The sequence below is a fragment of the Bufo gargarizans genome, chromosome 2 (genome assembly GCF_014858855.1).
Source record: "Bufo gargarizans isolate SCDJY-AF-19 chromosome 2, ASM1485885v1, whole genome shotgun sequence".
Lineage (NCBI taxonomy): Eukaryota > Metazoa > Chordata > Amphibia > Anura > Bufonidae > Bufo > Bufo gargarizans.
In genome coordinates, this window is record NC_058081.1 from 179,192,556 (window position 1) to 179,214,383 (window position 21,828).

The window sequence follows — 21,828 nt, forward strand, 5'->3', positions numbered from 1 at the left end:
CATTACAAAACTGGGGTGAGTGATGTAAAATACAGAAAGTCGCAAAATTTTGACCAGGAAAGTACAAAAAAGCTGCAAAATGTTTCGAGTGCAACAAGTCCTGTTTTTGTGACTTTTTGATGCCACAATTCTGAAGGTATGCTAAATCAGGGCATTAAGTGTCACGTTAAAGAATGCTTTCCTGTGGATATAACATAAATGTTCAAGATGGGAATACCCCTTTAACAACTTAAATGCATTTTTGCAGTAAACTTCAACTTTCGTAAAATAAATAGGGCTGTGATGCTACTGCCAGCACTGCTGCCTTCTTAAACAGCTGATCGCTGTGGGTCCCGGTTGTCGGACCACCGCCAATCAGATGATGATGATCTATCCAGAACAGGCATGCTCAACCTGCGACCCTCCAGCTGTTGTAAAACGACAACTCCCACAATGCTCTGCTGTAGGCTGATAGTTGTAGGCTGTTCGGGCATCCTGGGAGAGGTAGTTTTGCAACAGCTGGAGGGAAGCAGGTTGAGCATGCCTGATCCAGAAGATAGTTAATCAGTAAAAAAACGCTGCAGAACCCCTTTAAGATATCTGATATGCGATCAGATTTTTCTCATTCCTTTAAGATATGTTGCATGTGAGGCCTGTATATCTAGAATGCTTCAGCAGCTGCCATGTGTGGCATACCTTGCATGGAGGCCATTAGGAAAGCTCACAGCATAGATATTAATACAGTTCCTATTGAGTTATATTGTAACTATATAAATTTATACGTACTGAGCTCCTCTAATGAATAATACTAATAAAACTGTGAATATGTAGTGCAAGGAAAGCTGCTTTCACACATAGGTTTTTGATGGTGTTTTTCTGCACTTCTACATTTTTAGTTTTTAATATGTATTTCTCGCACTTGTGGTTTTTGTTGTATTTTTTGCAGTAAAAACACTGTCTCTAGATTTGAATTGAATGTCTATGGGTAATATGAAATGCAGAACACGCAAGCATCATTTGCTACTAGTGATTTTGTTCATTTGGTAGCCATTTTTGTCTTTCTGCCTTCTATTCTGGAGCTCTTGGCATTTGGAGCTTGGCATTCTGGAGCTCTTGGCATTTGGAGCTTGGCATTCTGGAGCTCTTGGCATTTTTCAGGGTTTTTGACACCTCTAAAGAGGAAAACACCATGAATAAAGTGCAAATGGGCAAACACACTGTTTACAAAACGTAACAGAAAACTGGCACTAAATAAAAAACACGCCAAAAAATGCAGGTGGCCAAAAACACTGCTTATACTGGCGATTTCTTGCTGATAAAAAACAGCAGAGCCAAATTTACACTAATGGAGTCAGGATTTACATGCCTCAAGTCTGAAAACTACAAGCTATGAATTTTTGCTTTACAATATGGTGCGAGAATATTTTATGGTGCTGCATTTTTTTAAATCAGTAAGACAATAACTTGAATTACTGTACCAGAATTTGAGAACTTTGAGACGATGGAAATTGTGACACGTGCAGTTTCTGTAAGGCTTACTTTGCATTCCATTTTAACTGAAGCAGTGTGGGACAAATAACTCTGACTGTGCACCCTGCCGTAACTGCAGACATACGAAATCACATTGACAATCATCTCTGCTTTCAGACTCTCGGGCACTGAGCTAAAAGCGCTCTGCTGTAACCAAAGATAACCTGGAGCCTTTTCTATCACTTTTATGTATTTTAGGAACAATCGCTATGAAATAAATTATCCTTGGCTAAATGTCAGTAAGGTCCTTATGCCATGAAAACACTAATAAATATGCACAATACTCTGCGAAAGTGTAGAAATCTAGGGATTATTTTAAAGAATTACTAAATATGTTGATATTCTGTAGTTGGCAAAAGTAATATATACATATATGTTTATATACGTATGTTACTCACTTTAAAGTGGTTGTCCGAGGTAATAAAAAAACGGAATATTAGGGCACACATCGCTCTTCCTCCAGTGCAGTTCTTTGTGCACCAGTGCTGACATACTGGAATATGGCATGTAACCACTGCAGCCAGTCACAGTGCACTGCAAAGAGTGAAATGGCCAGCACAAATGGAGCACAAAAGCTGCGGATTTAAATCTGCATCACAGATCAATTTCCATTGCAGATATTTTACACAGCGTATGGATGAGACTTTTTAAAATCTCATCCACTTTGCTGCTACTGTAAAAAATACTGCTGTGGAATATTTGCTGCATTTTTGGCATGTGTGGCTGTACCCTGTTGGTGATGACATGACAAACTGAACAAACTGAGGAGCAGATTCGTCAATACTTTATCAAATTTGCAGCTTTTTACACTTCCTGCCTCTTTAAAAAAAAAAAAGAAAAGGAGAAGACTTATTGTCAGGCGCCTGGGCTCCCTGCAGTCTGACAGATTCACTATAATATACAGGAGAAACTCGAAAAATTTGAATATCGTGCAAAGTTAATTTATTTCAGTAATGCAACTTAAAAGGGGAAACTAACATATGAGATAAACTCATTACATGGAAAGCGAGATATTTCAAGCCTTTATTTGTTATAATTTGGATGATTATAGCCTATAGCTTATGAAACCCCAAAGTCACAATTTTGAGGTACCCTTTGCTCAGGATATATGAATTAATAAGCTGACTAGAGTGTGACACTTTGAGCCTAGAATATTGAACCTTTTCACAAAATTCTAATTTTAAGTTGAATTAATGCAACTCCTTTTAAGCTCCATTACTGAAATAAATGGACTTTTGCACGGCAGTCTAATTTTCGAGTTTCAGTTATAGCCTACAATACCCTAATAGCAATACCTAACTCCCCAACCTACTACAACTTATACAACAAAAAAGCAATGATTTTCCGTGGTAAAAAATCTAATTTTATTCAATTCAAATAACATGATCAATACAAGTCAGAGCCAAGGGGACAAGACAAGAAGACTAAGCCACAATAGGGCTCTACAATGTGGAGAATCACATTTGGGGATGGTGTAACCATACACAGCAGGTAACACAACAATTTAAGCAGAGGCTATGAACACTGAAGTAGTTGCGGGTGCAGATGCTGTTCCCTAATCAGTAACAACTACCTTCTCTCAGTCATAGCATCTGCCAGATGGACACTATAGGATGTAGGAGGACGGTGAAATACTAATCATTAAGATGGTATTGTACAAATAATTCAAGCCACTCATCCCACCCACCCTATTCCAGGTACCATATTACCTACCCATGTTGCTGCTGTGAACTGGTGACACAGATCCCCAAACACTTCAACCTCGACACGTGTTTCGCCACGTAGGCTTCGTCAGGAGGTATTGACAAACTAAGACAAAATTGGGCATATAAAGACTAAAGGGGAGGGATTAATTACCACTAACCATGATCATCTGTACCAGGGGCGTTCCAGCACGATACCGCTCATGTCGTATGACTGCCTCCTTCAGCGCCTCCTTTTCGAGTTTCACCTGTATGCCAGAAACTAGTGTGGATCTGCTTTTTTGGAGCACAGGCTGCCAGAAAATGTACCAAGTTATTAAGATTAGTGAAAAGTTTTGCTTCACTAACACCAGTCTCAGTGACCCTGCCACATAGACTTTCAGTGCAAATAGAATTTTTCTTAAAAATTCTGATGAAATTATTTTTTCTGTGTTATAATCTTCCTCTTGCAAACGTTGCTTTCTTTGCATTACCATGCTTTTATAAAAACATTCAATGCGCGGAACAGTATCTGGCAGTGAAGTGACCTTCATCACTGTTCACACTGGTTGCAGCATTAGGTGGTAGTTACCTTGGCAGCATTACAACTGTTCCACTGTAAAATGATGTACAAGTACTACTGCTTCCCTGTGATAATGTAGATACATAAAGTTGTCTTTGTAGGCAAACATAATGTAGTAGTACTGCCTGTCTCTCTGTGTAAATGATGTAGGCACAGACACTCCCTCCATGTCATTGGGGTAAGCTCCCCCTGGGCCTGTCTGAGTGATGCTATGTCATGATGCACCCTCTTTAATTCATATACACAGTTCTAAGCAAACAAAGCAGAAGCTTTCTAATGGATATGTTGCAGGGAAATTATGAAAATGGAGATTTGATCAAATCCCTAAGGGAGATGATCAATTCACGGAAGATGAAGTTCCTGCAATCTCACGCAGACTTAGGTTAGTTCGGGGAACTGTTTCGGTAAATGTTGTAGTAGTTATTTAAAGAGCGTCTCCAAGGTAGCCAATGCTTTATAATTCCAACTGAGGTACCAATTTGGTATAAATTATTTTTTATATCTAATACGATCCCTACAAAATGTTATTTCCATCTAATGGTCTTCTATCTACCTTAGGTACATCCTATTTCATCATTTCCCTTAGGGATTTGATCAAATCTCTATTTTCATCATTTCCCACCGACAGATATACTATACCAGAGATGCTAAACCTGCAGCCCTCCAGCTGTTGCAAAACTACAACTCCCAGCATGCCCGGACAGTCTACAGCAGGGAATGGTGGGAGTTGTAGTTTTACAACAGCTGGAGGTCCGCAGGTTGAGCATCCCTGTACTATACCATTGTGAAAAACATGCCTGCTGGCCTTAGAAACTGAAAGAAGAACATCTCAGAAAGAGAAGATCATAAGATTGAATATCAATATTCAACTCTAAGTGGAAAGGATTATTGAAGCTTTTAATGTATAATATTTTCATTTTAAAGATTTCCAATGGTTTGTATGGTCCAGACAGAAGGACAGACGTTTCCCACATTGTAGGTTCCCCTCAGACATACTGATCAGTCCCAGGAGCTTCAGTGTTTAGCTTTGTTGTACTTATTGCATATCTTAATTTCAGAAACACCAGCTGTCCTCAAATGCAGAGGAGATAAAGGAAGTGGAAAACCTGGCTCTATTAGCTAAACCGTCCCATAAAATCCCACTGTAGGCAGCCTCTACGTGGTGTCCTACAGAAAGAGTACACATTATGGTAATAACAAAAAATCCCATAAAGGTCTCATCTGAAAGACCCTTTCTATGGTGTTTCCATTTCCATATTAATTTCACAATAACACTGAAAACAAAAATATAGGGCATGCAATAAAAATGAGAATTTCTTTTTTTTTTTTTAAGGGAGAGAGGGTGAGAAGGTGTTTTTGGTCCATGTGACTCCCCCACTCAAGGATGGTGGAAGGTTTTACCGAACTCATGTGGGGTAAAAAGCTTAGCGGTTACAAGAATCTGTAAAAAGGCGATAGGTTTGGTAATCTTAACTGGTGGCAACAGGATTATGTGCACCCTCAGAGATGAGCTATGGTCCTGGCATTGGACCCTCTCAGTGACTGTGATGAAGATAGCTATGCTGCTAGTTAGAGACCATGGCTACCCTCTATGTGGCAAACCCTCTGCACAGGTATTTTCATAGGCTTCAGCTTCTCTCCACATGGCACACACAATCCTCAGGTGTAAATACATTCTCTCAGCCACCTTTGTCATTACTCATCACAGTGATGTACGCCATTGTCTACAGAAGCAGATCTCTTTGTGGTAAGCTGGTTAGTTTGTTCTTCCTAACCTGGCCTATCATAGGTACTCTGGATACGCCTGATAAATTAAGCCACTGCACAACCCCTTTAAGTTTTATTGATCAGTGATTTTATAGTAAAATAGGTATCATGAAAACACCATATGACTGTAGCGATTATGAATTGTTACATAGTTACATAGTTGATAGGGTTGAAAAAAGACATAAGTCCATCAAGTTCAACTAAGGGATAGGTGGGGACGCGAATCCCAGAAGGAAGTGAGACTCAGATTTCTACACGTTTTCATAAGCATTAATGTTGTTTACTCTTAAGAATTCATCTAAACCCTTTTTAAAACTGTCCACTGTTCCTGCTGTGACCACGTCCTGAGGAAGTCTATTCCACTGCTTCACCGTTCTTACAGTAAAGAAGCTTCTGGAGACTGAACTTTTTCTTCTCCAGTCAGAGGCAGTGCCCCCTTGTCTTTTGAGGGCATTTTACATGGAACAGTTTTTCACCGTATTTTTTGTATAGCCCATTTATATATTTGTACAGGTTAATCATGTCCCCCCTTAGACGTCTCTTCTAAACGCTAAATAAATTAAATTCTTTTAATCTTTTTTCATAACTAAGACCCTCCATGCCCCTCATCAGTTTAGTCGCTCTCCTCTGTACTTTTTCCAGCTGCAGTGCGTCCTTTCTGTGGACTGGTGCCCAGAAATGAACTGCATATTCCAGATGAGGCCGCACCAATGCTTTGTAAAGTGGTAATTTAAATAAATGTATAACATCCCTGCCCCGCGAGTCCATGCCTCGTTTAATGCATGACAATATCCTGGTGGACTTAGAAGCAGCTGGTTGACATTGTATGCTGGTATTTAATCTACCATCTACAAGAACACCCAAATCCTTCTCTATAAGTGACTCTCACAGTGTTACATCACCTAGGACGGAGATTATTACTACCAAAATGCATAACTTTACATTTATCCACATTGAGCCTCATTTGCCAAGTTGATGCCCAATCACTCAGAGTGTTCAAGTCAGCTTGTAGTTTATGGACATCTTCCATAGACTGTACAGTACTACATAGCTTAGTGTCATCTCCAAAAATAGAAATGGTGCTATTAATCCCGTCCTCAATATCATTAATAAATAAATTAAATAATAGAGGGCCAGCACTGTTACAAAGTAAAGGTACCTTTACACCAGTAGATGATTGGTACAACTCAGCGATGAACAAGTTGTTTCTTGGTGTAGTGAACGTTTCATCAATGGCCTTTTAAACGCTCAAATTATAGTTCACAAAATTGAAATTTTGTGAACGATATTCCATCGTTTGTAAACCAGACTGTTGCGTTTACAAAAAACAAAATTTGATTGGCACGCAGAGAACAATTCCTGTTTACACCTATGAAATCGTGAAAGTCCAATTTTTGTGCCCACACAAATGACCGAACCAACGAGAAATCTGCCAATTGTCGTGGTCAAATCCTTCATTGCTTTTATACTGCTCGATAATAATTTACACAATAATCGGCTTGTGTAAAGGTACCTTAAGGGCTGCCTGTGCCGCCTGTGCCAGTATTGCGGCCCGCAAATAGTGTTCACTTGAATGGGTCTGCAGTCCAGAAGATTCGGAGCGGAGGCACTGAGTGGAAGGCCACAGAAGGACTATGGAGTGCTTGCGTGGCATTTTGGTCCATGCCTCCACACTGCAAAAAAAAAAGAACATGTTCTATTTTTTTGCAGTGCAATGGGTCTGCATCCATCAGCGCAGGCCCGTGCATTGCGATCCCCAGTACACAGCACGGGCAGCACACGTTCGTGAGCATGAACCCTAAGGGAGATTGTCTGATGTCTTTAGGTTTTGCCCATCAAATAGGACGCACCATAAGTCATGTATGGCAGCACACTGCAGTGCACATCTCAACATCTAGCACAGCCAGCAGCCTTCCTCTTGCTCCTCCTTAGCCTCTTACTCCCTAATCAGTATGATCACCTAATTAATGTGTTATTACGCAGACTTTATGCACGAATACACACCGTTCACATGTCCATTTTCCCTGTAGCAAGAACACTTCTCCTAGAATCACCTATGGCCACAGGCTTACTGTACCTATAGAATAAATCCATCCTTGTGTAGCAGTCATTTCATTGATAAACAGAAACACAAGACGAAATTAACCGTTCTTTTTTCTGCAGTTAAAGTTTCTTAGTTCCCAGTTACAGAATGGCTTTATGTTCTAAATTATGCAGGTTAAAGCACAAAAAAATCTGCCATATGGTGAGCCAAGTAAATAACTAGCAGGCGCATGCATAATGAGAAAATGACATGTAGGTGGAGGATGTTTAATTACACCCATTCTGGCAAATTATCCGTTCCGTAGAGTGCCACACATCAAGTGAAGAAACGTCTGCTATAGGGCGATGTGTACATTTCCAGTTTAATAATCTGCAGTCTTCAATGCAGTACTGCCACCTAAGTGTGTAACGTCAGCAGGAGGCTTTGTATGGAATTATTCTCAGATACACTGGAAACCGGCAAAACTTGATGCCTACTCTCACATAGTACAAGATGAAGCTCAATCTCAACCCATATAGTTTACAGTATAGTGGCAGACAAATATCACAGCAGTCTTCTATTTCATACTTCACGTCATTTCAGTTGTCCGGGCTGTGCTCTGTGTGAGTAGATTAGACTGCCTCATACACATACTGTACATTCAATATGGTCAGGTTGATAGGAAGAGTATTCAACCGGGGGAACTCCACATATCCCCATGTAGAGTCTATGCACATGGATTTGCTATGCATGTTGGGCTTTAGAGTACATTCACATGTAGAAGATACATGGCAGCTTTTCCATCTGAATTTGCAGGGGGAGGGCGGAATCTACAGAAGATAAGACTACCGTAGTTTCACACTTGTGTCCTGCTCTCCTGCAGGCTCTTCGGCAGAGAGAACCGTCTGTCGGAGCTCTCTAGATCTGCCATGGCCACAACGTAAAAATCTAAAAATATTTTATCAGGCATGATGAGTGCTGTAACAAAAAAAATTAAAATAGCCAATTTACAAAAAGTTGCACATACACCAAAATGGTACATATAAAAATCACTGCTCATCCGGTAAAAAAAAGGCATCTCAGAATATGGCTAGGCAAAGACATTTTCATTCAAAGGCCCTTATTAGAAGGAACACAAAGTATAAAAAACAAAACCAAAAAAAAAAACGTATTCACCCTCACCTATAACCTGCCCAGTTTGGCATGCCTTTTCTGGTTTTTCTGGCACGTCAAGCTGGGACTAGTAAGTGAATAACAGCAGGAACCAGACAAGAATCAGAATGGCACCATTGGATTGGTGAATACATATTTTTTTTAATTCCCTTTAAATGGTCCCACCAAATGTAAACCCAAAATGATGTTTTAATTTAGCCTTTAGCCCATTTATCACTTGCAGAAAACTGTAAAAATTGTAAAAGTAATAATTGGGAGGGTGGATTATTTGGTGATGGAAACATGTTTCGAAGCCATTTTGAAATCCACCATATTGTATTCAGCTCAGGTTTTTCCAATGGAGAGGGGGTCATGTAATATATTAGTATAGGCTAGAATTTACTTAGAAACACACTACAACCATCAGTTATTACCTATATTTACATGTTTAGGAGTTAAGTGAGGTCAAATCTTCCTAAAGTGCTTTACATGATGTGTTCTATGTATCACCATTCTGCTGGATGTACATTGTCTATTTTATGATTTTATTTTACTGACTTATATAGCACTGACATATTCCGCAGCGCTTTACAGTCATTATCATCACTTGTTGTCCCCAATCGGGCTCACAAATTGTTCCCTATCAGTATGTCTTTGGAGTGTGAGAGGAAACTGGAGTACCCAGAGGAAACCCAGGCAAACACATACAACTCCATGTAGATGTTGTCATTGGTTGGATTTGAAACCACGACCCCAGCGCAGCAAGGCAACAGTGCTAACCACTGAGCCACCATCCTGCCTCACGTTTAAAGCTTAATCCAACCTTCATAAAGAACCGCAGTTGATGCTTCTTTACAGCACTGTATGATTCACCACTTCAAGTGAGCCGTATTGCGTATGGTTTATTTATTTATTTACAATGCGCTCAATGAAAGCTCTGCAGTGAATAGGGGGAGCAGCCACTTCTTCCATTGGACTTGGCTATCATATGATGCTGGGTGTCTCCGGCAGAGCAGAGTTGCTGGATCTTAGCAGACCCTGATCAGCTCTTCGTGTGTACAATGCCCCCACAGTGGCAGTTTTCCCTTGTAACTGGGATTCCCTTGGATGCCCCAGTTATAGGAGAAAAGCGTAAATACAAGAAAAAAAAGTTTAAGTGTCTCCCTGAGGTCTCATAATGATAATATTATATGCCACGCGAGAAAGCCTGAGACCTAGGTTGACTGATGGGGCCAGAAACCAGTGGCGGAGATAAGGCAAGTATGATAACCACCGCTGATCCGATCATGCTGTCGGGCCTGCAGAAAAGGTCTTCAGGGGTGAGCAACCCGTTTAAAGGGTTAAAATGAATATGTCAGAAGTGGTATTAGGTCGTCATTAAAGACTGGTCTTCAGATAGAGTTCTTTATAATAATCGATTTATATAAACTCACATCTTTTCAATGTTCTTAGCAAACTGAGAATCTGACTTAGTTGCCCATGGCAACCAATCATATTGATCCTTTCATTTTCAAAAAGGGCTCTGAAAATGAAAGGTGGAATCTGATAGGCTGCTATAAATTTCCCCTTTTGTGCCTAAGGACAACTGATATGAATTTGTGATAATTCATACCTAACGTGGCCCCAGGCATAAAAGTGGCATATGCTGATTATATTTAGAACTGGTGGGAGAAGCATTCTGTGTGTCAGACAGAAGGTTATACAAATGGCTGCAATCAGGTTTGATTGTACTGATTTTTCTTAATGATCTTTTATAATAGGAAATGTATAATACTTTATGCTGTCAGATAAAACTGATGCAAATAAAATCATGGTCCAATTTACTAATGCTAAAATGGTTCTGTGATTACTGTAGGAAATAGCTTTTATGGTATTGTTTCCTTTGGAGGGGGGGAAGAAATATTCATAGTAGAGGGAAGCCTGCCATCTAGTGGTACATTGTGGTTAGGAACTTTAATATAACAATATGCAGAGAGGTTTACTCTATAGTGTTCTAGGAATTTATATTCTAAGCCGTTTATCATAACTGAAAACACAAAAACCTAGTGGAGGTCTTGGTTTATTTTTAAGAAAACATATTTGAGAGTTAGTGAGGGTGAATGCAGACCGAACATATAGCAGCTCTTGCATATATCGTGAGGCTTTTGTGACCTGTTAACCAGCACCTGCCAGCTTTTTAGGAATTCCCTACAGCATGGCCATGGTCACTACAGACTCTGGTTTGTGGATTAGTCTTTAAAGGGGTTGCAGAAAAGCTAGACAGCTAGAAAAGAAAAAAAAATATTCTCTAAAAAAAACATACAGTACTAATAAAAAGCACTCTGTGTCACATAAAGTATACTGAATGGCACCACTTCAGTCATACGTCACCAGCTGCAGCTCAGGAAGATGACAGAGCAGTTGTGCTGGATTGGAATTGGCATTTTATTGAGTTTACCACACCCCTCATCATTTCAGTAAACTAAAGAAAATAAAAGTAAAAGTAACTCTTCTTCTTGTTCCTCTTGTTCCTCACTACACACTTTCATGATCCTCAGCCACCAGCAACTCAGCATTCAGGCTCCCATGCTCCCAAATACTATGGACTTTCTTTCAGACCCATAAGCTTGCTGGCTTCTTGCAGAGACGCCTCTGAGAACCCCAATGAGTTCTCTCTCAGTCCCTTTCTCTCTGGATCTACAAGACTGAAGGACAGCATACACCAATAGTGATGGATGAACATCTGCCGGGACAGTTCACGAACGCAATCAAATGTTCGCGAATCGCAAGTTCGCGGCAGGTCCCATTCATTTTAATGGCAGGCGAATCTGAAAAACCTTCAGCTCATATTTGCAGCCAAGAAATAATTGCTAGAAGGGCACAAATAGTCCCACAACATGGACAGTGACATACCAGATGTATTATTCGAATTTGTGATCTCCATTCATTTTTTTTTTTCAATGTGAAATATCGGCAATATAATTTTCGAGTACGGGCATGCGCAAATGCACTATACAGTACCCAAATGCACTATAAAGAAAGTATATTGGTAGATAACACCCCGCTTCAATCTGTTATTTGAGGGGGGCGACTGGTATATCACACCAGTAGAAATTATTTCTTCCAATAACGCTTGTTCCTCTATATACCTGCAGTATCGCAGCAGAACCGCACACAACTGCCGCACAATACAAATGCACTATAATATACTTTCTAACATAGAAAGTATATTATAACATTGTACAAGGAAGGCAATCCATTAGAATATACATGAAGATAAAACGTAACCTTTAATAATGTCACTATGAGGGTCCATTTACCCACCCGTAAGTGTTTTGCGGAACCGCAAAACACGGACACCGGCAATGTGCATTCCGCAATTTGCGGACAGCACATCGCCGTCACTATAATAGAAAATGCCTAATCTTGTCTGCAATTGCGGACAAGAATAGGACATGTTCTATTTTTTTACGGAAACGGAAGCACGGATGCGGAGGTGCGGATCTGAAAATGCGGATCCACAAATGCGTATGCGGACAGCACATTCCGGCCCCATTGAAAATGAATGGGTCTGCACCCGTTCCGCAAAATTGCAGAACGGATGTGGATCCATTTTGAGGACATGTGAATGGAAAAGATATCCCTCAAAATGAAAATAAATAAAATTATTAAAGTTAAGCAAAAAGCATAGATGTGGTAGGCAATAACAAGTGCTCGGCGGCACCAAATCAGAAATCATATGAATCCTGGACGGAAAGCAAAAAAACATCCATCCCTGGGCTAGATGATGATGTGGTATTGAAGGACAGGGTGGGCAAAGAACTGTTTCTGATATCGCCCTACAGGGGGGTGCTATTCTGGCCCTGATAGCCTAACCACAGACCACCCGCCCTGATAAGAACGACCCCGTCTGGAACCTTACCCTATATAAAAATGGCCCTAGTAAGCCTCTAGCTCCTAGGCCCCTGACTTCCAGGTGATCACTATATAGATCTATGTGTTTTTGACTCATTATAAAAGTATATTATAAGTATATCACACCCCTCTGTGTATCACACCTATCGATAGCACACCTATACCAGTCCTTAAAAGGACTTTTGTGGCCCTATTAGCTAGTGTTTGGTGTCCCTAACAGTCTGTCCCTGCTCCACACAGCAACCTCTCCCTACACTGGCAAAACACAGAATGTAAAATGGCGGCCAGATCAGGTTTATTTATAAGGTAGGGGGTATGTCCATGTGCTGAAACGTCTCAATTGGCTGTCCTGTACCACCTGATGGATGTGTCATGGGTCAAAGTTCTTCACAATGTAGAAGAATATGGCAGGCGCGAATATCTCCATATGTTCGCATCTTCGGCGAATCGCGAACATGCAAAGTTTGCCGCAAAACGACCGCCGGGCGAACCGCAAGGCCACCACTATACACCACACTCTGCTACAACTGCTATTCTGGACCTTGACTGTTCACAGCTTTCGTCAGGCTTTCCTCCACTCTCTACGAGCCAACCAATATGCTCCTCAATGTTATGCTCAGGCCTATACCTCAGTACTCTGTCACTGCAGGTCTCTCTACTAGTAGTGATGACAGAAGTTCTTGAAATTCAATTTGGATTTCACCAGAACAAGCCTATTACATGAATACGGCACCAGAACCAAGCCCATTACATAGATACAGTATCAACACGCGTTCTGCACACTGGACATTCTTGGGGGGAGGGGCCAAAAGGTATAAGCTTTGCTGCAAACAGACAGTTAATTTGAACTCCATAGAGGAACACCATCCAGGCAGGATGTTGTAAGGGCTATCCCTATCTCTTGTATCAACATGGGGTGTAGGAGTCCCCCCAGATTGTATTGTGTTGTAGGCCAGTGATGTTATTTACTTTTATGACTCTGTATTTGATTTGTCTGTTTAATATTTTTATCACATTAAGTAATTATATTCACTTAGCCTGCGTAAGCTAATTTATTTTCAAATCTTTTGAATTCATGTTAAATCAGTCCCAACACCTTTTCACTAAGCCATGCCACCTTGCCGAGCTAGGTGCAGTGGATATTTTCTTGAACACTTGATGCTACAATAATTGCACTAAATTACTCCAATATGCACCAAATGTTGACCCCTTTTATGACAATAACACAATAAAAAAACAATAGTAGTATCTAAAGATCATCTGTCGACAGCACATAGCCCGAATATACACACTAGAAGTTTCATTGTGTATACTGCACAGTACATGGCCCACAGCAAACAACAGAAACAGCAAATGATGTTACAGATATGTTAGATTTTCCGTTTGTTTACTCTACGTCGATCTTATCCTAAAGTGGATCTTTACAAAATGCAGTAACATATTTCAAAATTTGTTATATCTTTACTCAAATTCCCTCCAGTTAATTTTCTATAAAAATCTGAAAGCAATTAGTTTGACAAATGTGCAATCATCTGACATGTGGAAAGGGGTAAATACATTTTCCTGTCGCTACAGATACAATGACTGAATCATTTTGTTCTATTATTTTGTTTTCTGCACTTCCCACCTAAACTGTCAAAACATTGCAAAGGTTATGTAAATAATACAGCCCAAAGTGCACAAAAAGAGCAATAATGTGCGAATGGAATATTCAGCTGCTATTGGTATGATTTCCAACAATTGAAAACTATTTTCAAGGACACTTTCGCTGATGGTAAATTAAAGCCCATTATGGTGTATGTTACATGAAACAATGATTCTAAATGTCATGCTTTAAAGAAACTGTAATGTTAAATCAGTGAGCAGGCAAAGCAGTGTTTGCTGATTGGAGCATAGCAGACACATAGTATACATAGAAACTTGGGCTTAAAGGTGTTGTCCCACTACAAACACGGGCTGATTTATTAAGACTACCGATTTACATACTGGGCTTAAAGGGAACCTGTCATGTGGATATTTGATTATAATCTAACTAATTATATACAATCATTAACTACTAAAAAGTACCTTAGATGTATTCACTTACTGATGTGACAAATGGTTTCCTCATAATATACACACAAAGATGCCGCATGCCGCATGCTAATGAGCTGATTTGAGTCCAGCGTGATGTCATTGAGTCCAGTGTATATTTAATTCAGAGCTTTAGCCACTCCCCTGCCCACCTGCTGCTGATTCCTATGGCAACAAACTGTCACTCAGCAGCAGGTGGGCGGGGAGAGTCAGGAGCTCATAAATATTCATGACTCATCATTATCAGCTGGAGCTTTTCAATACAAGATGTTGGCAGATTGACTGGGTCAATTAAAGAAAGGGACCCAGCATTTTGATAAGCGAATCAGTCACTTATTTATGTTGCCCTTAGTTAGAGACACTTAGTCTCTTTACTGATGGAGGAAGAGCCAAAGTTATGTGGAGGTACAGGCCTCTACATAACGTAGACACTTCCTCCAGCAGGCCATGCGACAAACTTAAATCTACACCAGTTTCCTTGCTGGCGTACATTTAAGCAATTTTCTGCGCCAAAAACTGGCGTTGAAAATGATGAATGTGACAGGCCTGCAGGCCCACCCTCTTCCCTATGCATACCACACCTCCTTTTCTCGGCAAAAGTGGGGTGAGTGGGGAAAAGTACCAGATTTTCTCACACGCCACAAAAGTGACGGATATCAGTTAATAAATGAGCTCCTTATACTCAATCTAGAGGATAGGTGATAATTGGCAGATGTCCAACTGCTGTGGCCCCTGCCAATCACACAGGGTGCCTCTGCCAGACAGCGGGGGCGTTGTTTGGCTGCTGGGTCGCACTGCCTATTGGTTTCAGTGCTGCAGCACCAGTGGTCGCCTCACAGCGCCGCGCCAAATTTAGAGTAGGTTCCCACTCGATGAGGCAACTTTGTCGTGGTGAGTGGGCCTATGTTTTTGATCAAATTGTATACCAATGCCTCATGTACAGTATGCAACATAGGGGTAGGTATACTATAGATTGCGCTAAGAAGCGATGTTAATTATGCTGAGAAGCAGTTATTAGATATATAGCATAGTACTGAGGATATGCGATCCAGTTTCACTCTTATATTTTACATGTCCTGTAGAATCTATTCATTTTTTCCCCCTCTGGTATCAGCACTCCTTCCCATTCGGCCCAGGTGGTTTTAATTAGCAGAAGACTGCATAAGGCCTAGTTCACACGAACGTATGGCTTTTATAGTTTTTTGCGGTCCGTTTTTCACGGATCCGTTGTTCCGTTTTTTAGTTCTGCTGTGTTTCCGTTTCTGTTCCGTTTTTCCGTATGGCATATACAGTATACAGTAATTACATAGAAAAAATTGGGCTGGGCATAACATTTTCAATAGATGGTTCAGAAAAAACGGAACAGATACAGAACACATACGGATGCATTTTTTGCCGACCCATTGACTTGAATGGAGCCACGGAACGCGATTTGCAGCCAAATATAGGACATGTTCTATCTTTCAACGGAAAAACTGAAATACAGAAACGGAATGCATACGGAACACATTCAGTTTTTTTGCGGAACCACTCGCAAAAAAAACGTTCGTGTGAACTAGGCCTAAGGGTGTCTAAATTCCTACCACCTCTCAGTTGGAGATCCTGAGAATATGTGATAAAGTGAGCTTTGACAACTGTTCACATGGTGCGGTGCTGTGCGGCGGCCATTGTTGCTCTGGTGCTGTGCTGGTGGGTTGGTGGGGCCCAGTGCCAGGGTGGCTCTGCCAGACAGCAGGGGCGTTGTTTGGCTGCTTGGTCCCGCTACCTATTGGTGCAGTGCTGCAGCGCTGGTGGTCGCCGCACAGGCCTCGCCAATTTTACCCTGCTTTCACACCTGAGCGTTTCCCAAACGCGCGTCAAACGTTTTTTGTAATAGTAAACGCGCGTTTGATGCGCGTTTGTGTCATTGACTGCAGTGTCCTATGGCCACAAACGCGCGTCAAAACGCCCCAAAGAAGCTCAAGTACTTGTTTGAGCGTCAGGCGTTTTACAGCGCGATCGTACGCGCTGTAAAACGCCCAGGTGAGAACCATTCCCATAGGGAAGCATTGCTTTTCATGTGTTGAGCGTTTTACAGCGCGTTTGAACGCGCTGTAAAACGCTCAGGTGTGAACTTAGGGTTAGAGTAGGTTCCCACTCGAGGAGGCAACCTTGTCGTGGTGAGTGGGCCTATGCTTTTTGATCACATTTTATATCACTGCCTCATGTACAGTATGCAACATAGATGTAAGTATACTATAAGGCTACTTTCACACCTGTGTTCGGTGCGGATCCATCTTGTATCTACACAGACAGATCCGCACCAATAATGCAAACATTTGTATCCGTTCAGAACGGATCCGTTTGCATTATTCTTTAAAAAAAAACTCTACATCAAAACGGATCCTTCCTGACTTACATTGAAAGTCAATGCGGGACGGTCCGTTTTCAACTGCACCATATTGTGTCAGTGAAAACGGATACATCCCCATTGATTTACATGTAAGTCAGGACGGATCCATTTGGGTCCGCACCGCCAGGCGTTTTGGAGTCCACCTCCACAGCGGAATGGAGGCGCAACGGAGCCAAACTGATGCATTCTGAACAGATCCTTATCCATTCAGAATGCATTGGGGCTGAACTGATCAGTTTTGGGCCCTGAAACGAATCTCACAAGCGGACCCAGAAACGCCAGTGTGAAAGTAGCCTAAATTGCGCTGAGAAGCAATGTTAACTATGCTGAGAAGCAGTTATTAGATATATAGCATAGTATTGAGGATGTGCGATCCAGTTTCACTCTTATATTTTACGTCAATTTGAGGCTAGCATCCAGAATACTGCCCTAACACTTACCAACAACAATAAATTGCCTAATGTCTGACCAGTTTTGCAATTTCTGCAGCAACGCAATCTAGATATATCAGTCGTGGCCTCACAACCTCTCTATATCTGCCGGTGATGATGCCACAGAAGCAGTGAAACATATCAGGGGGACATTAGGAAATTTCATTTTAGCCCTAGTATGATTTCTTTTGTGTAGCATTACGCTGGCTAGTATCCTGCTCCACTGTATATAAATGTATACAGTGTTACTAATCTAGTTTTAATGAAATATAGACTAGATTAGGATAAATAAATGATAGATAGACAGACAGACAGACAGACAGACAGACAGACAGATAGAGTGATAGATAAATCATTCGGTTTTGTGATTTTCTATCACTCTGGAGTAATGTAGTTCTTTTTTTTCCAGTAGATGGCACCAAACTGCTTCTAAAGCAACATAAACAGAAAAATGGATTTTCTGAAAAGCTATATTTGGCCAGACAGATTAGCATGAAGCTTTGCATGTGCATATATAATAAATATACAATGTATATGATTATCAAAGTAGTGGACGATGTATAGTAAGATAGATAGATAGACAGATATGAGATAGATAAATAGATTTGCGTATAACACAATAACAACGTTGTCAAATGTCTTTAAAAAAAATATAGTCTTTGATTAAAGTCAGGGATGTCCAGAATAAGAAGGATACATCTGTAATAAATAAATAAAAATTGCCCATAATATCTCCTTTTTTTTCTTGAGAACTAAGCATGCTCTGCAGCACCTGGTATATTTGAATGGAACCTACTGATTGTAATATCCTAAATAGATAAGTTAAAGGGAATCTGTCGGCAGCTTTGACCATGCTAAACTACTGACAGTACCAGTAGGGGATGGGGAGAGCAGGACAAACATATTTTTTATGGACCTTTTTTCATCAGGAGTGGTCGGAATGTGAAGTTTTATTCTGACATATTCTGCTCCTGGAAGGTGACGCATCACTGTAAAGCGTTCCTTGCACTGAGATGCTTCTCAGTCAGGGTCGTCTTAAACATAGAGCAAAAGGGGAAGCTCCCCTGGGCCCAGTTGCTTTTGGGGGGCCCAAGGCAGCTGCCTCTTGAACTCCGCTGGCCAGTGGCGTATCGTGGGGGGGCCCGGGTGGCCATGCAAAAATTCCAGGGCCGCACCGCCAATTAGGCAAAGTGAGGTGATGGCCCCAGGTGGTGCGACCCTGGTGACATGTGGGGGGCGGCGGAAGGGCACAGGGAGATGAGAGCTTCCATTGTGGAAGCGCTCATCTCCATAGTCATCTATATCGCTGTCCTCAGGACAGCAATACAGATAGATGTGCTGCGGCGGGGCAGGGGAGGAAGAGGGACCCTGCAACAAAACTGCTCCGACTCCGACTTCTGACGCGTCAACCTCCACAATGAAGGGTTGAGACACCTCGGGTTGCATTAGAATGGGAGTGGAAGCAAAACATTCCTTTATAGCAGAAAAAGCCTGTAATGTTTCTTCCGTCCAGATTGAGAAGTCCACACCCTTCCTACTCATACGAGTCAAAGGCTTGACAATAGTGGAATAATTCAGGATACATTTTCAGTAGTAATTAGTAAAACCCAAAAACCACATCAGAGCTTTCTGATTCTCCGGACGATCCCTTTTCAGGATCCATGCGAAAACCTGAGGCAGAAAGTAAGTAACTCAGACATTGCATCTCCTGGACAGCAAACACACATTCCTCCAACTTAGCATACAATTTATTGTCCCGAAGGATTAATAATACTTGTATTAAATGATCCTGATGAGTCTCCATATCGGGTGAGTAAATTAGTATGTCATCGAGGTAAATAACATCAAACCTCCCCACCAAATGATGAAAAATGTCATTGATAAAGTGCTGGAAGACTGCTGGGGCATTAGTGAAACCAAAGGGCATGACCAGGCTCAAGAAGTGGCCCTCAGGGGTTTTGCCGTTCATCCCCTACCCTGATTCTTATCAGATTATAAGCCCCTCTCAAATCCAACTTAGAAAACACCTTGGCTCTGACAATTTGATCAAATAAATACAGGATCAAGGGAAGAGGATAAGGATCATGGACAGTAATGAGATTCAGTTCCTGGAAATCTAGACATGGTCTAAGGGTCCCGTCTTTTTTTTTTTTTAACAAAAAAGAAGCCAGCTGCCAGGTGACTTAGATGGCCTAATATGCCCCTTTGTCAAACTCTCGGCAATATACTCCTGCATAGCTACTCTTTCGGGTTGGGAAAAATGATATAGTCAAGATTTTGGCAATTTAGCTCCGGGAATAAGATGGATCAGACAATCATACTCTCGGTGATCTCCACCCTCAGAGAACACATCAGCAAAATCAGAATGAAACAAAGGTAACACCTTAGTGGAAACCACAGAAATAGATGCGCCGAGACAGTTGTCCATACAAAAATCACTCCAATTACTGATTTGTCTAGCTAGCAAATCAATTATTATATATACTGGGTTATGTTTAATCAACCATGGTAAACCCAATACCAGAGGAGCAGGCAAATCTTTCAGAACAAAACAAAAAATGGAATCAACATGAGAATCACCCACCCTCAAATAAATATCCTGCACCATATGAGTTAGATACTTTTGCGAGAGAGAGTAGCGGAATCAATAGCAAATGCTGATATTACTTTGCTTAATGCGCTTGTTATAAAACCATGACCAAATTGAACAAATTGATAATCAACAAGGTTAACTCCTGCACCACTGTCCGCAAATACTTCTAACTCAATATTTTCAGATTCAAGCGCCACCATGGCAAGCAAGAGAAATCGGGTACTGCAGGTAGAATACAAATATACCTTTTCTGACTCCCCATTCACGCTACCAAGGGTAATGGAGCTCATTTTATTAGAAAGAACCTCCTTTTTTTTTGACTTGAGGCTTCCTCAAAGGACACACATTAATGAAATGTCCTTCTTTACTACAGAATAAACAGTATCTTCTCTGGCCTCTAGGGTTCCTATTACCAGGGCAAGAAGAGACCTGACCTAACTGCATAGGTTCATCCTCAGGCACTGGTGCAAGTGTCACAGTGCCCCGAGGGACAGGAGGAACAGTTTCCCCAAATGATAGTGCATCCTGGGTGAGGGGAACCTTGCACCTCTCACTCAGGCGTCTATCAATCCGTACAGTTAGGAACATGGCCGCCTCCAAAGAATCTGGGTTTTCATTAAATGCAAGGGCATCTTTTAGTCTCTCAGACAGCCCCTGACAGAGGTGACTACGGAGAGCTGGATCATTCCACTCCGAGTCAGTCGTCCATATTCTAAATTCAGCACAATATGACTTAGCAGAACATTCTCCCTGACTCAAGCTACGCAGCTTAGATTCAGCCAGAGAGACACGGTCTGAATCATCATAAATCAGGCCCAGGGCTCTAAAAAGTTCATCCACCGATCGGAGGGACTGATAACCAATCGGCAGAGAAAAGGCCCAAGACTGGGCATCACCTTTTAGCAGAGAATGATAATCCCCACTCTTTGTTTTTCGTCTCCAGATGAGATGAAAATACAATCTACAGGATTCCCTGAACAGAACAAAGTTATCACTTCTGCCAGAAAACCTATCTGGGAGAGCGACCTTAGGGTCCAGGCTGGCCTGGTTCCCACCAGCGGAGCCAGATGCCAGGAATCTCTAACAAAGTACAACACAATTACGGAGGTCCCAAGACAATTCCTGCATGCAATCCACAACAGCTTCCATTTTGCACAGAGCAAGGGGAAAAAAATTACGGTATGGGCGGTTTATAATGTCATGGTAGGTGAGGGAAGGAAAGCAAACCAAATACAACAAAAGCAACAAAACACCAGGCTACGCCCCAAAGCTAGGGAACAGGGAAGGGTCACCAGCTGACAATCCCTGAGCCTTTCCCTGACTGCTGACAACATGAGCAAATCCTTAACGTGGAAGTGCTCATGCGCTGGAACCTAAGCCTAGCTGACCTCCTGCGGCAGGCTATGCCACAGATTCACAGATCTTACTGTAAAGAATGCTTGTTGCCTCTTATGACTGAATCTTTTTTTCTCCAGTCATTGGGAGTGGCCCTTGTTTTTTGAAGGGGTTTAACACAGAATATCGTCCCTTGATAGATTTTGTATGGCCCATTTATATATTTGTACAGGTTAATCATGTTCCCCCTTAGACATCCTTTTTATAAAGCTAAACAAATTCAGTTAATTTAATATTTGCTCGTAACTAAGATCTTCCAGGCCCTTTATGAGTTTAGTTGCTCTCCTCTGTACGTTTTCTAACTCCAGGGTTTCCTTTTTATAGACTGGTACCC

At 41.4% G+C, this 21,828-nt stretch overlaps 1 protein-coding gene across 2 annotated transcripts in view; it reads right to left on the reverse strand.

Moving 5' to 3' along the window:
- The window catches only part of APBA2 (amyloid beta precursor protein binding family A member 2), a 413,133-nt gene that overhangs the window by 39,923 nt on the left and 351,382 nt on the right, over nt 1-21,828 (reverse strand). The window lies entirely within an intron of this gene.